Source organism: Schistocerca americana, chromosome 9 (assembly GCF_021461395.2).
Source record: "Schistocerca americana isolate TAMUIC-IGC-003095 chromosome 9, iqSchAmer2.1, whole genome shotgun sequence".
Classification (NCBI taxonomy): domain Eukaryota; kingdom Metazoa; phylum Arthropoda; class Insecta; order Orthoptera; family Acrididae; genus Schistocerca; species Schistocerca americana.
The window spans coordinates 4594953-4611233 of NC_060127.1; the positions used below are offsets into that span (position 1 = coordinate 4594953).

At 43.5% G+C, this 16281-nt stretch overlaps 1 pseudogene; it reads left to right on the top strand.

Moving 5' to 3' along the window:
* The window catches only part of LOC124551190, a 51299-nt pseudogene extending 47054 nt beyond the window's left edge, over positions 1 to 4245 (top strand).
* The last annotated feature ends 12036 nt before the right edge of the window (positions 4246 to 16281 follow it).

Consider the following 16281-nt stretch of genomic DNA (forward strand, 5'->3'; position numbering starts at 1 on the left):
TGCTGTCCAGACTCACTGTGGCTGTTTCTTTCAGTGGTATCCTCCTCAAGATATTCCATATTCTGACCGCACATGTTGCGGTTGTCTTCCATGGTGGCAGCCATCCAGTGGCGTTCTGTATTAGGTCCACACCCAGCAGGCACATTTCTAGCACTACCCTGGAGCTGTAGACATTTCTTGTGCCGTTTGTGACCACAGCAGCTTTCTCTCATGGCAATACCACCCTCCTGGTGTTCTGAATTCAGTGCATGCCTGTGAGATTTGATTCCTGCAACATCAGGCTGCTGCTGGAGTTGCATATTATGTCTGCACACACCACAGTAATTTCGTGTGGTGGTAGCTGCTGTCAATTGTTCCGTATTATGCGTGCTCCCAAGTTGTGCAGTGCATGAGGTTTCAGGTCATTGAAGTTGTTTCATATCTTTTCAGTGACCGCTATGGCTGTCCCTCAAGGAGACAGTTTCCACCTGGTGCTCTTTATGATGTCTGATACTGTTAATTATGCCCCCAGTCATCTGAGGTTCATCACCGGACCAGGTAACTTTTTCCATGTTTCTGTAGTAGTTCCAAAGCTGGATTCTGTGCCATACTTAGCTGATATCCAGCTTCCCAGTTCATTAGGTTCTCCACCATCCTGATTTCAGTAGATTCACTGATGACACTGTCTCAGGATATATGGGTTTGACCCAGGATCTTGGTTTTGTCACACTTTATGGTGCGTTAAAGTTCCAGGCATTGTTCTATTGCTGATTTAGTGGCCTTGGTGTTCCTTCCATCTTTTGTTCACTCTTCTGGTGCTTCCACTGATTTAAGACATACTGTGTTCACATTGCAGACAGAATGGGTAACGCCTCGAGATGGACACAACCACAAGAAACAGCCACATTGGGCATAGACAGCATAGTGAATTCAGGCACCACCCAGCCATAAATATGGGGCCTGTCCAGCAAAGCAACCAATCTCAGGAAACACATGATGATGACACTGAGTTACGACATCAAAATATTGTGTTGAGAAGATGTGGGCCACCAGCAATACACCTAGTTCTATAAAATGACACTTAAAATTTTGGTTATTAGTTAAATTAAATTCTGAACAGGTTATTCTTTCTGCTTGAAGTATGCAAACAGTTTGGCATACTGGCAATAGTATCACAGTACATATACTCCCCTGTGAAGTCTGTTCTCAACAGGCAATCACAAGTAGAACATAACAGAGACAATCTCAAATATAATACTAGATGGAGAAATGACTCACACTATCCATCACTCCCTCTCTGGGAGACATCACCTTGTAGAAGCACTGTCTGTACATGCAGAGAGGCTTGTGTGTTTGTGAGAATCTGAGGTTTATACTTGGCTGTCACAACTATTGCCATGGTTTCCCATTTTGGATGAACCTCAGGAGATGAACTAGATGAAAGAGTCCCACAATGCCCCTCCCCTCAGTCACTCCCATATTTGCTTCCACAGCATTCCACTTTTCCCTAGATAACAAACTGAAGATGTGATGCAGTCCTTACTGAGAGTGTGTGGCATGTGGGAAGATGTATCATTAATGGAACCTCAAGGATACCAGGTGACCACCCTGTGTAATTTGCCTTGCACTGTGTGGGACTCTGTGGTGTTGAATAAATAAATCCCCAATTCTCATAGGATGGTAATGGATAACATGAAACAAAATTAACTTAAGATGAGACCTCATACATCCAGACCTATGGAAGCTTTTTCTGCAAATGCCCGCAAATGGAGTGGGCAACAGACCATTCCAAGAAGTGGAAATGGTCACTGAGAATTTGGACCAGGTCTAGTCAAATCCTTGTTTGGGGCTCAGAGGAGGAAACTCCTCAAAGGACAAACAGGAAAGGAAGGTAATGTATGGCATCCTAAACATAAATGGAGGGAATTAAAAGGTCTTGAAACTAGGAGCTCCTAAAAAAGACTTCCTCAGAGTGGAGGAGGTAATCATATGGGGAACAAGTGAACAAGAGAGTAGTCTGATACTCTCATTTCTCAGAATAAATGGATCCAGAAAAAGCCAAGGCATAAAGTAAGGAAACACTCCTATAATAATGCAGTCTCGTTTTCAGGAGGGTGGTAATCTATCAGGGACATTTGATTGTCAGCATCACCTCACAGCAGATGGAGCTTTTACAGATGGATCTCTCTGGGACAGTTGGTGGCGACACAAGTCCCGGACCCAAATTCAGGTCAGTCTATTTGGACAAAGGTGCTCTTTTCTTGGATGGTGAGAGGATGGAAAAAAACGGATTGGCCATGCCTAAGATTATGCCTAAGACATCCGCGTGGTAGAGGGTACGAGTTTCTGGTAAAGACAGCAGCTGAGCTCTTCAGAACCGCAAAGGTATCAATTTGGGTAGGAAACCTTCTTAAGGATACTCCTCCTAGCACTCTGTTTGAGAAAGTACTGGTATAGAATCAAAAGATCTCGACAAGGACTCAGGGTAATCATCTGCTACATTTTCGTAACACACAAAAAAACGCAACTTCACTGATGGTGCTCTCAAAAATCACCTGGTGACTGTATGGTGCTGAAACTTGGACTGAGCATCTGGAAGGGATGAACATAGTGGTCTACGCATCTGAACAACAGCATTGCCAGATTACTCACTCTGTTGTCAGTCTCATTACTTTTCTCACACATCTCATATACAGCCGGAATAACCTGCCATATACACAGTGTGTCATAATAGCAAGAACCAACACATGTGAAAGTTTGTGTTAGTAGAAACCACATCATCCCACTGCCCATTATTGAAGGATGTGGTAAATGCTTCATGTGGCAACTGCACATGTTGCTGCTCATGTAAGACTGCATCTGAAGCCCCAATATTATCTGAGATGCATTTAAAATGGCTAGATAAGAAGTAATGAGAACCATTATTTTTCATAAAAAATGACTTTACTGAAAGAAGTACTTATAGTTGCACACCTTAAATATAATCACCTCCATTATTTATGTCCAGAAGGCATCATATACCATCTGTGCATCTGTTTCTGTTGATGTCCCATATTGACCCCCCTGTGGCACAGATAATGTCATAGCAGTGGTTCTTTCACTTTGGCAAAGAAATTGTAATCACAGGGACTCGCGTTGTGTGAGTGCTGTGGACGTTCCAGTCTCTCCCATCACCAGTAGCACAAGAGGTCCTGGATGGCAGCAGTGATCTGGCATCCTGCATTGTCATGTTGAATGATGAGGTGCTGTTACACAAAATGCTGTCTCTTTCCCCTGAGCATTGGACTGAGGGGGTGTTGCAGGAACGTACAGTAGTAAGCAGCATCTACTATCACCCTCGGTGGTAAAGTGTGATGCAGTATTACCCTGTCAGTGTCATATACTACATTGAACATCACCTTCACAGCTCCTCGGACATATTGTGGGGTATCGGACATGCTGCAATTTTGCAGTATCCCAGGATGTTGTGCAGAACGTGGAGCACAGTTTTTGGCATATCTGACTTCTGCTGTCAACTCTTGCACAGTCCAATGGTGATCAGTGTCCAACAAGGATGCGAGGAGTTGAACTGTATTGTCCTCCATGCGGGATCATTCTGTGCGCAGGTGATCCTTCACAGCATCTGTGCCTAATCTGAACACTTTAACCCATTGTGCGATTGTGCTCACCGCATGCTTCATGCGGTCTCTGGAAACATTCTTGTGTACTTAGACCTTGCTCAGTTTTGTTTTGAACCGAGAATGTTGCTCTATCTTTGTAAACACGATGTTAGGGTAGTTGCACTATTGCTATGACATTCAGCGATCTACACACTGCAGTAAATTGACAGAGTACTGTCTCTGCACACTGTACAAACTCGTCTCACAGGCTCTTATTGTGTCAACACAGATTGCAGCTCACTGACTTTTGCTGGTTTGATATTACAGCAGTCTTACCACTACTTTGTATCCAACCCTCTTATGAAATGAGACCTGTAGGCTGCCCTCCAACACCACCTGTCCTCAGGCCTCTGGATTTTTTTGTCTGTGGCCATCTCAAAAGTGAAGTGCACAACATTCCTGTTGATACGGTCAGAGAACTACACACCCTTCCCAAGCTTTACGAGATGACACTTCTCGAGTAGAGATGTACACTGATTACTCAGGGTGTCCTACCTTCTCTTCATTAATAAAAACGTTTCATCTAGTTTGTTGTGTTTTATGTTCTTTGATCTCAAATTACAGAATGGCAAACCATCCAGAATACCCGTACAGTGAGCGCTACTAGTTCTGAGAGAAGAGGATGACGGACATATGTGCATGGACATCTCTCTTCTGAAGATTTTAGACTTGCCTGAGGAGAAGCATGCAGGAAGGAAAATGGCTGTGAACAACTAATTGTAATAGTTGTAACAAGAAATGAAAGAGAACTGACACTGTTTTTGTATCAATAAAGGAACAGTAGTGAATAGTCCTATTCCTGAATTTCCTCAGAACCTCACCTTGTCAATTCAGGCTCAAGCAGCAGTTTCATCTAGGAACATGTCTATCAAAATGCAGGTACATACAAAAAATTGCTATATTAGACAATTTAGTTCTAGTCCTCATCATAAAACAAGTGACAGTCTGTAAATTATGACAAAGTACTAAAATGACAACTGAGTATATCACATTACAGAGTGTTTAAGAAATATGCATCTCGTTTTACAAGACTGTATTTTGTCTGTGAATCCAGTTACAAAGTTGAGGTAGATTTTTACTTCTTGATCATTTATAAAATGACCAGGAAGCATATCCTTTTAATTTTCTTCATTTATTCATGGTAGGCAAACTGCAACTTGTTACATCCACTGCTCTTCACAACAACTCACCAGTTCTCCTATTACTGCTGATATGATCACAGTCACAGTCACATATAAAACGTCTTGACAATGCATTCAATTTTAGGAATTGTTGCAATTTGTGTTATAGATAAACTACAGTGAAAGAAGACTAATACAAATAATGTGACATCAAGGTCACTAGAAAACAAAAACATATCTGAAATAAATTAGTTTGAAACTATGTGCAAAGTTTGTTGAAAGTTGGTAATTACACTTGTTCGCAAATACTGGATGAATATAGTGTGGGTAATTTCCAGTCTGTGAGTTATGCTGCCTCGAGACATATACACAGTTGCTAACTCTCATATTTGACATATTGTGTTAAACCTTCAGTGTAAGACTGTATCTGTTAATGAGTAGACTGTGACAGCATTTTAAAGTTTTACATTCAGTCAGTAACAATACTGAAAATCAACCTCTTGTTGCGCATGACAACCTGCAACTGTGAGTGGGTGACCGTTTTATTTGTTTAGTAATATAGGCGCCACCTGCTTGTTTGTCACGTGGATGCAGCTGCCACTGTTAGGTAAGAGACCTATGGGAAACAGAATATAAATAGCACTATGCGGAATAAACTGTCCCCACTAATATCTGCACATACATATATTTTGACAATTATCATACATGTGCACACAATATAGGGTATACGAATAGACTGAATTAATGCAGCAGCTTGGATGAGCGACCTGAGTCCCAAAGATTAATGTTGTCTATGGTCGATATGACCCATTGATGCCAGACAGACACCCCCCCCCCCCCCCCCCCCCTTGTAGTACAGAGTAGTGCATGCGAGTCTTGAGGGAAGACCATGCGGGCATCGACACTGTTGGTGGTCATACAAGCTGGTAGACGCATGACTGGGACCTCCACCCCGACCGGGGTGGGATGTGGATGCGGAGGCGGAGCGATGGGAGGCATGTCCATCTCGAAGACGTTGAGCCAGCGAGGACAGACAATGCGGCAGCAACCCCGAGAGCAGGCGGGTTGAATGGTGGATGGCGGGGTGTAGGTGTGGCAAGCCCGGATGCTAATCGGTCATCTGGCGGGACGCACTCACGAGGGAGGGTTAGGCTATGCACAACACTGGCGTTTAACTGGTCATTGGGTGGCGGGGCTGTGGTGTATGTGAACAGAATGAGAACTCGGTCATCGAGAGTGACGATTGAAAAGTCGTGCACGCGGTGTGGGGGCACGTTACAGAGCAGGGTGACTATGGGAGAGGGTGAAACCAGCTCACGGGGTGGAGGGTGGCGTGTTTGAGAAACCAGTGAAAGGCGACAGGGAAGTGTCGGGTGAACAAAACTGTGTGGTGGCCCAAGGAGAAACAGTGTCGGTCTCCACGGCGGCAGAGAGACTGGTGAGAGAGTCATTAGGAGAATCAGACTGAGCCAGCAGAGGGACATTGGGGCCATGAATTCTGGTTTGAGTCGGTGTAACAAAACAGTTTGCAGACTGTCTTTGGTGATGATGTTGAAAGTTGTATCGCCCCACCAGAGGGGCCAAGATAAGTTGGTTGCAGAGGTTGTCAGACCGAATCGTCTCTCAGCGTTACATGGGAGCAAATGTTGAGAGTGGCTGGCACGTAAGTGTCTGGTGGGGAGTGGCTGATAGGTGGGTGCAGTCAGGCATGTTTGAAGTGGGTGCGCATGTGACTTATGAAATCTGGGGAGAGGGGGGGGGGGGGGGGGTCTTCAGGTGCTTGAGGCTGAACGAGTTCCCCTAGTATGATGGGGTTCTCCCTGAAAACAAATTGTGAGATAGATCTCTGTAAGTCGGGCTTGAAAGTCGAATGCAGGCTGAGCAGTACCCGTGGAAGTGCTTTGGACCAGAGGCAGTGATGGCACCTGAGTGCCGTTTTTAGAGTGTGGTGCCACTGTTCCACTAACCTGTTGCTTTGTGGGTGGTAGGCTGTGGTGTGAATTTTCTTTATGCCACAGACGTTACATAAAATGGTGAACAGGAAAGACTTAAACTGCCGACCCTGGTTGGTGGTGATGGTGGTCGGACAACCAAACCTAGCAATCCATGAGGAGATGAAACCCTTGGCCACGGTCTCGGCATGTTAGGTAAGGGGACTGCCTCTACCCAGTGGGACGTGCGACCAGTTGTGGATAGAATGTATCTGTGGCCCTCCAACGGTGGAAGAGGACCGATAAGGTCGATATGTACATAACGAAATTGTCCTGGAGGGATTTCGAACTTGCCCAGTGGTGGGGTAGCGTGGCGGCCAATTTTGTTGCATTGGCAGGGGATGCAGCTGCGTGCCCAGGTCTGGCAGTCCCGTTTTATACTGTTCCAATTGAAATGTTTGGCGATGAGCCATGTAGTGGTGCGGACGCCAGAGTGAGCGAGGTTATGCAGCGCATTGAAGGCCTGCCGGGAGCAACTATAGTTCAATTCCTTTATCATGGTGGCTCACGCATGCCCGCCCAGACGCAGGAGATTGCTGCGTTGCCAGTTGCACACGACGCACGCGCCAATAGAAGCAGCGCCATAGTATAGCATAGTTTGCAAGCTTACGTGTAAGGGGGAGTGCGCAGTTCATGAAGTAAAGCCACCACGGCCGCATTAACCCTTTCGCTGCTATAAAGACGTGCTCCCTGCATTCCGCACTGTGCGCAATTTTGTCACTGCACTGCTCGCCTGTGCAGACACATCGTGTTCCGACTGCTTTGACACTCTTATCAATCAATTCCACAAAAACTATTTGGCCCAAAAATTAGATTTTTAAACATCTTCTTTACTGATACCTTCCCCCCATAAATGACTTAATTTTATTTCGATGTTCAACACAGTTATTATGCAGCACTAAATATAGTAAAGCATTGCACGAAATTTTGAAGAGTTTGCAGAGGTAAATGTCCATAGAGTATACTTTGCTTATGGTCGATTTTAGTTGCCACAATGTTGAAAATGAAATGTGGACAAGATACCTAAATTTCATATAAAATTTACTGTATAACAATAGCTCATTTAAGTACCACATAGGTGTCGTATGTAATATTGAGAAATATTTCGTCTTTCGCGACTGTAACAAAAGTTTTATTTACACTGAGCACGTTTGGCTTTATTTTAAAGCACTTCAATCAATCATAAGGAAGTAGACAAAATACATTAAACAAAACTGTGGACTTACAAAAACATTAGGACTTGAATATACCGTCTATCAGTGAAGTGCTCTGAGCTATGTCAAATATAATTTTTGTGTGTGGCACACACAAACATCATTTATTTGCTAAAACACTGATCTGCCAACACAAACGTTGAATATTGTGTTACCGCAGCACAAAACTACGAAAGGTGACTTGGCAATGGAGGAGACAAAATACTGTCCACTGAAGATGCTTCAAAAGAGAGAAACGCGTCTGGTATAAATAAGTCCCTTATTACAGTTGCAGAAGAGGAATATATTTCAGTACCGTTGGTAAAACTGTGACTGTGGAACAAAAACAAGAAAGAGAACATGAGTACCATTGTGTATGTGCCATACCTTTCCTTGATTGAAGTGCTTTAAAATAAAGCCAAACGCATCCGGTGTAAATAATACTTTTATTACAGTCACGAAAGACAGAATATTTCTCAATATTACATACGACTCCTTTGTCGTACTTAAATTAAATGAGATATTGTTATACAGTAAATTCAATATGAAATTTAGGTATCTTGTCCACATTTCATTCTCAACATTGTGGCAACTAAAATCGACCATACGGAAAGTATACGCTATGGACTTCTACATCTGCAAACTCTTCAAAATTTCGTGCAATGGTTTACTACATTTAATGCTGCATAATTACTGCATTGAACATCGAAACAAAATTAAGTCATTTATGGGGGGAAGGTATCAGTCAAGAAGACGTGTAAAAATCAAATTTTTGGGCCAAACAGTTTTTGTGAAATCGAATGATAAGTGTGTCAAAGCAGTGGGAACACCATGTGTCTGCACAGGCGAGCAGTGCAGTGATGACAAAATCGCGCACAGCGTGGAATGCAAGGAGCACCTGTCTGCAGCAGCGAAAGGGTTAATGAACAGACAAAGCACTAGAAATTTCAAAAAATTGCATCCAAACGAATATAATTCGTGAAGTAAGGCACCTCGATATTGTTTTTAAATAATGAAAATATTAAGCACCGCACAAGGTTTGAACTCATAACCTTTCGTGTTGCAGCCTAACACCTTAACCGTTACGCTTTTTTTTTTTTTTTTTTTTTTTTTTTTTTTTTTTTTTTTTTTTTAGTCATAACATTCTACAGTAGTACATACTTTTCAACTGACATTTAAAAGTAATAAAACAAAGGTTCCTTGGCATTTTAGAAAAAAAATCTAAGTCTAAACCAGATAGTGATGTTCGTCACTTGATCGTATTTGTTTTTCAAAGATCAAATTGTCTCTCGTTTCTTCATGTTCTGAATCGCATCATCGAAAATGGAGTTCACATGACTGTTCTTCTGAGGAAGTTGGCGTATGTATCATAATAATTATTCAGATGATGAAACTTACCAAACAAAAGCGCTGGCAGGTCGATAGACACACAAACATACACACAAAATTCTAGCTTTCGCAACCAATGGTTGCCTCGTCAGGAAAGAGGGAAGGAGAAGGAAATCTTTCCTGACGAGGCAACCATTGGTTGCGAAAGCTAGAATTTTGTGTGTATGTTTGTGTTTGTTTGTGTGTCTATCGACCTGCCAGCGCTTTTGTTTGGTAAGTTTCATCATCTTTCTTTTAGATATATTTTTCCCACGTGGAATGTTTCCCTCTATTATATTCATAATAATTATTCATGCGTAGTAGCTTGTGATGCTGGTCGGAAATGTACGTCCAAAAATCTTCTTCGCTCCTTTCTTTACTGGACAGCAGGTAAAATACCGCGTGTCCCTTCAACCAGTTGACGGCATTTTTCTTCCAGGTGGGGTATAACTCCTCTTCCGGGTATAAAAGGCACGCTGGCGTTATCAAATACGGCGGTTTTCTCTGCATAGTTGCTAATTTTTTTCTGATTGACAACCATATATTATTCGCATTTCCACAGACAAATTGATGTTCATCTGTATCAATCAGGTTGCAAATGGTACACAAAGGGGAATCAGCCAGGTGAATGGAATGTAGTCTGGAGTTCGTTGGAAATTTCCTATTCACAAAGTAGTACCACAATGACCGCACTTTTGTTGGTAAATATGGGTGGTGTATGTTCCTCCAGATATCATGCCAAGAGTGACCGACGTATTTTTGTTCTATGATGTTCTTGGTCTGAAAGTTCATTAAGTTTTGGTATATTTTCTTGACTTTGATGACATCTTTCTCGGGTGTTCCCAGTCCAATGTAGCTATATTCTACGAAGAAATGTTTTAGGTGGTAAAGTTCATTTGGGATGTGGTGAACGTCTATTGGGGCGTCCTGGCTGACCGGCGCTATTTCATTTAACAAGAATGCGGTGACACTGTCGACTGACCGCTTCCACAGTTTATTTGTTTTACAGACGTACAATGCTTGTGCTTTATTGTACACGTCTGTGAGATTCAATCCACCATTCCCAGTCGGTAGAGTCAATGTTTGGTACTTGACTTTGAAGATGTGGCCGCGGCTGACGAAATGGCCAAAAGCAGCCAAAATCCTGTTCGCCACTTCCCTCGGCATTGGCAGGGCTTGAGCCACGTAATTTAATTTAGAGGACAAATAGATGTTGACGAGAGCCACTCTTTGTATCTCATCAAGAGTACGGAGATTGTGCTGACGTATACAGGCACGGATGGTGTTGAGGATTCTTCTGTAATTAACTGCGATGGTCTGCCGAATATTTCTTGTGTACTCCACTCCAAGACATGTCATGGTGACAATTTCCTTTATTGGCCCATGAATGGGAACTCCTAATCCGCTTCCAATATTCATTATGCCAGACTTATTCCTATTCATTTTCGCACCAGATACTTGTTCATATTTGTTTATTATGTCGAGTGCTTTCTCTATCTCGTTGTTGTCTTTGACAATAAATGCAACGTCATCGGCATATGCTCTGCAGACAATCCTACGGCCGCGTGTAGTGAATCCTTGTAGGTTGTGGCTCAGGCGAAAAAGCAATGGCTCGATTGCTATTGCAAAGAGTGACATAGACATCGGGCACCCTTGTCGCACCGAACTTTTCATTACAATGGGCTTACTGGACTGACCGTTTACCATAACTATCGATGTTGACTTCTGCAGAAGATTTGTAATAATGTTGATAAAACCTTGCGGGAAGTTCATGGCACGCATGGTGTGAAAAAGATAAGCATGATCGACTCTATCGAATGCTTTCTCAAAGTCCAATGATACGATGGCGCATTTTATTTTACAGGCTGCTGCAATGGAAATAATATCTCTGTAGTCGCACAGTGTTTGGTAAATTGATCTGTCTTTTCCTACGCTCGATTGATATGATCCAGTGACTGTGTTCAATACTGATTTTAATCTTTCGTTTATGATGCGGGCAAATATTTTATAGTCCAAATTTAGGAGAGTGATAGGCCTAAAATTTGTTACAGATTTTCCTGCAGGATGTTTCGGGATTAGAACAATGGTTCCTTCTAGGAAGTCGCATGGGACGCCATTGGCGGGATTCATTAATTCGTTACAGATACACGCTAATTTGGGAATCAACTGCCTTCTGAACATTTGATAGAACTCGGCCGGGATTCCGTCAGGCCCAGGAGACTTATTTTTCGGGCTTCGTGTTATAGCGTCTGCGACTTCTTCTTCTGTGATTTCAGTTAACAAGTTGTTTGCTTCTACCGGGTCGAGCCCGCGTGTGAATCCCGTCATGATGTCATTGTCCACCGGGATATCCATTGTCGTTTTGCCTAATAACTCTGCGAAGTACTTGTGAATTTCGTTCTTGATGTCACTTTGCTGCGTCAGTAACCTACCGTCAGAAGATCTTAGTTCGGTTATTATTTTCCTGCGTTGCCCTTTCCTCTCATTAATCACATGATATATAGATGTTTGCTCTCCTTTTACAGCATCGTGAAGTCCTGCTCTTACTTGATGACCTTCCAGCTGTTTCCGCTTCAGTCCGAGAAGTTTAGCCTGAATCCGTTTTATCTCCACGTAGTTGGCGATTACGGACTCATCAGATTGATATAGATCACGAAGGACTTGGAAGTAATATTCTATCGTCCGTTTTTGCCAAACACTTTTCTCGCGGGAGTAATTCATCAGCGATTTTCTTATCGCGGGTTTCACACATTTCATCCACCATGCCAGTGCCGAGGTATATGAAGCGAATTTGTTCTCGCACGCGTTCCATACGTTATTGAATATTTCGTGGTATTCAGGGTCTTTTAGATGTTCCACGTTCAACTTCCACAAGCCTCGTCCCCTGTACGTTTCTTGCCGTTTTAAGTTCATGGTACATATGTATGCAGCGTGATCCGAAAAGATAGTGGGCCATAACTCTGTCTGGAGAACGTGTGTTTCCAGGTCGACTGTTACATAGATCCTGTCGATGCGACTAGCGGAATGATTCGTAATATGAGTGAAACCCGGCAATGCACCGTTCTTGAGCTCCCAGGTGTCAATTAAGCGGAGTTCTGTAATTACGGCTCCGAGTTCTGCACAGTTATTAAAATGCGGCGTCTGGTCTTTTGGAGACAGCACACAATTATAATCACCTCCAAAAATGATATGCTCGTAGCGGCCACCGAAAAGGGGAACTATATCATCTTTATAAAATTCAGCTCTTCGCCTCCTGTTCCCGGTGCCAGATGGTGCATAAATATTTATAAAACGCGTATTGTGAATGGTGACAGCTAGACCTCTGGCGTTTACCAGTTTCTCCACATCTTTGATGATAATTCCTTCTTTGGCGAGTATCGCAGTTCCGAGGTCACTGTCGCTCCCTGGATTTACGACTGCATTGTAACCTGTGATGGCATCCAGTCTAATATCTGTTACTTCTTGTAACATAATAACATCAATATCGGCGGCGTAGAGCATGTCTTGCAAGTTCTTAAGGTTTAATTCGCTACGGATCTTGTTTAGATTCAAAGTCCCGATTCTATAAGCTTGTAACGAATTCATGATTAATTAAGTAAGTATACAAGTCGTTATGACCCACTTTCGACAAAGCCTAAGGTTTTCCATGTTATGGCCGAGACGATGTCTCGTCCCTCATTTGCTTGTCTTTCTGCACTGGAATCTTTCCTCCTGGTAGGTGTGACACTTCCTTCATTTCCTCATCTGCGGGAAATTCTTCAATGTCATCTGCCCAATTTTTCGTATCACTGCGTTGAGACAACTCTATCTCTGGCCCACGTTGAGATGGAGTTCTGTTCTTTGTTTCTTTACTTGTGGACCGTTTCGTTGCACCATCGTGTTGCGTCTGCGTTTTCACTTTTCGAAACTCGTCTTTTCCCGCTGTATGCGGGGTCTGTGGGTCTATGTCAAAATTGACGGATGTCATACCACTGATTTTGCGACCAATTTGTTGTGCCTTTTCACGCACTGATTGTACCTTTTGAGGAGCGTCAGGTGGAGCTATCCTCCGTTTTTTATGCTTTTTGGGAAGAGATCCGGATTTCTGCCGCTCTTCAGTCTCGGAAGCCGTGCTGGGATCTTGTGCAGCATCTTCGTCCTCGTCTCTCTGTACATCTTGCTCAGTAGTTCCGTCATTTTTGGAAAGACATCCTGCTTTTGTAATGGGCGCCGCTTCAGGCGACGGAACGACAGTCGTTACTTCAGTAGAGCTAGTGGTCACTGACAAGTTTTGGTCGTCGTCTTTTCTGTCGCCACTGCTCTCCAAAGCGAAACTCGATGTCGTAGCAGTGTGGCCACGTGTGGCCGTAGCATATGTCACTGGTAAGGTCGTCATCGTCATGGGATGGACTACTTCCCCCGCCGGTACCTGCGTCACTCTCCTCTGTATACATTCTGAACGTACGTGTCCAGTCTGTCCACAGCCGGAGCAAGTACGCGGCTGTCCATCATACATCACAATAGCTCTATAACCGCATACGTAAACATACGAGGGAATATGGTGCTGAAGATCTATTTTTATTTGCCTGACACCATTTAAAACTGGAAACGTTTGAAAGGTGGTCCACTTTTCCGCAACATTACTAATGACCTTCCCATATGCTTTGAGGACGCAATTAATTTGTTCCGTAGTTATTTCAAAGGGAAGTTCAAAAATACGGACTGTTCTTATCCCGTAACCTGCATGATCTACTTTGACATCACCGACGTTTCCATCACAGTGATTAAATTTAAAAGATCCTCCACATCCTTCAATAATCCTATCACAGCATTTAGCATTCACCATCTTTACATAAACTGTGCTACTCACAATCGATAAGTGGATCCCAATTATATCAATGGAACTGAGCTTTACTACATCGCGCAAGAACTGTTCTACTTCGAATGCTTTAGGTCGTGCAAAGCGTTCATCGAACGTGAACTTCAAAGTATCTTTGCGAAGCGGTTGCGTCATATTCATGTTCGATTCATTTTCAAATATACAATTGGCGTGTAAGCCACAAGAGCACCCACTTACTTGTCAGCGCGCGGCCGGCCGCAGCGAGCACGTAGACAAGGCCCGTCCGCACAGCTCGCCCACCGAAGCACGACTTGGCGCTGCTCAGGGACTCGTTGACACCGCAAAAACACACGGCAACACTAATTTGTAGGTGAAACACACTAAATTATCTGTATTTTTCAATATTTCTCGAGAACCACACGAAAACTGATGGTTGTTGACGTTGCTAACCAGAGATATTCACGCTAAGGCACCTCATCTGACTACACAACGCCATGAGGACTATAACAAGTCACGCAAAATACTGACAGACACTGTTGGTATGACTATGAATTACTCACGCTTCATTGAAGTACAATAGGAAATAAACAATTACCGCTGTTCTTTATTGCGAAAAAGCGGTTCGTGAGAGTGATACAAACACCTTTCCTTGCTATCGTCTGAATTAGGAGTCTTATTGCTTGTTTGGTTTAATTAATTAATAGAATATGAAGCAATTGGTATAAAGAATGCTTTTTCCAAACTTTCTATAAAAGAATGTCTGCTATCAAGACATTGCTTTTGTTCTATTTATGACTGAACGTTTCTAAAACTGAAGAGACTCGTCCATGCTCTGCACTGCAGTTGAGATGTGGCAACGTCGTTCTCTGTTCATTGGCTGACTGTGTTTTGTGACGTCAGATGCGCAGAACGAACCTAAGCTCGGCCGCCAACATAAATGACGCGCACTTTAACGTAAGGTACTGGTAGAAGAGTCGCACCACACCTCATCCACAATGCTGGGGAATTTAGCTTTAGTAAACACAAGGGATGTTTGAGGGTCCATGAGGACAGCTTGAGATTCCTTGTTGAAGGCGTGTAGGGTGGCCAGGTTGGATCAGTCAGTGATGTGTGAAACAGCACTGATCTGTCAAAAAATATCTGCGGCGATGTTGTCCGTGCCTTTGATGTAGTGAATGTCAGTTAGTGAATTGGGAGACCAGATCAAAGTGATGGAAATGCTGAGGGGGTAGGTCTTCGGAGAGGTTGCAGAAAGTGTCAGCGAGTAGATTGTGATTCGTGAGGATGAAGTACGACCAGCCCTCCACATCGGGGCAGAAGTGTTTAACGGCCTCGTAGACCGCAAGGAGCTCTCTATAGAATGTGGAGTATTTGTTCTGAGCTGTTGAGAGCTTTTTAGAGAAGAAATGAAGAGAGGAAACCGTGTCTGCCTTGTGTTGCTGTAGTACTGCCCCCACTTAGATGTCGCTGGCGTCCGTAGTGATGAACAACTCGGCCAAGGGGTCGGGGTGGGCGAGTGTCATGGCCTGAGCTAAAGAAGTCTTTAATGCATTGAAAGCCTCCAGCATAGGTGCAGTCCAGCGAACGGGTTTGAGTTCTGAAGTCTGTTTACCCGACAGTGAGTCTGTCAGTGGGACCTGCACAGTGGCGGTAGAAGGCAGGTGACAACAGTAGCAATTTATTGTGCCCAAGAACTGTCGAAGTTCTACGTAAGTAGCCCAGGAGTGGCACTGAAGTGATGGCGTGCACGCGAGATTTGGGAGGCTGTATTCCATCAATGGAGAAGGTGTAACCCAATACAGTGATGGAAGGCTGACACAACTGGAATTTTTCTTTGTTGGCCTCAACGCTGTTGGAGTTCAAGGTCTGGAGGGCCATGGATGAATGATTTTCATGTTCCTCAGCTGACTTGCTGAAATGAGTGTGTCATCCAGATATGTGAAGTAAAACTCGAACTGTCGTAAGATGGAGTCAATGACACGCTGCCATGTTTGCGCCATGTTTTTTAGGCCAAATGGCACGTAGTTGTATTTGAACAAACCAAGCAGTGGTATAATAGCTGTTTTAGGGATGTCATCTGGCACTACATGAATCTGGTGGTAGACATGTTTCCAGTCAATAACACTGAAGATTGTAGCGCCCTATAACACA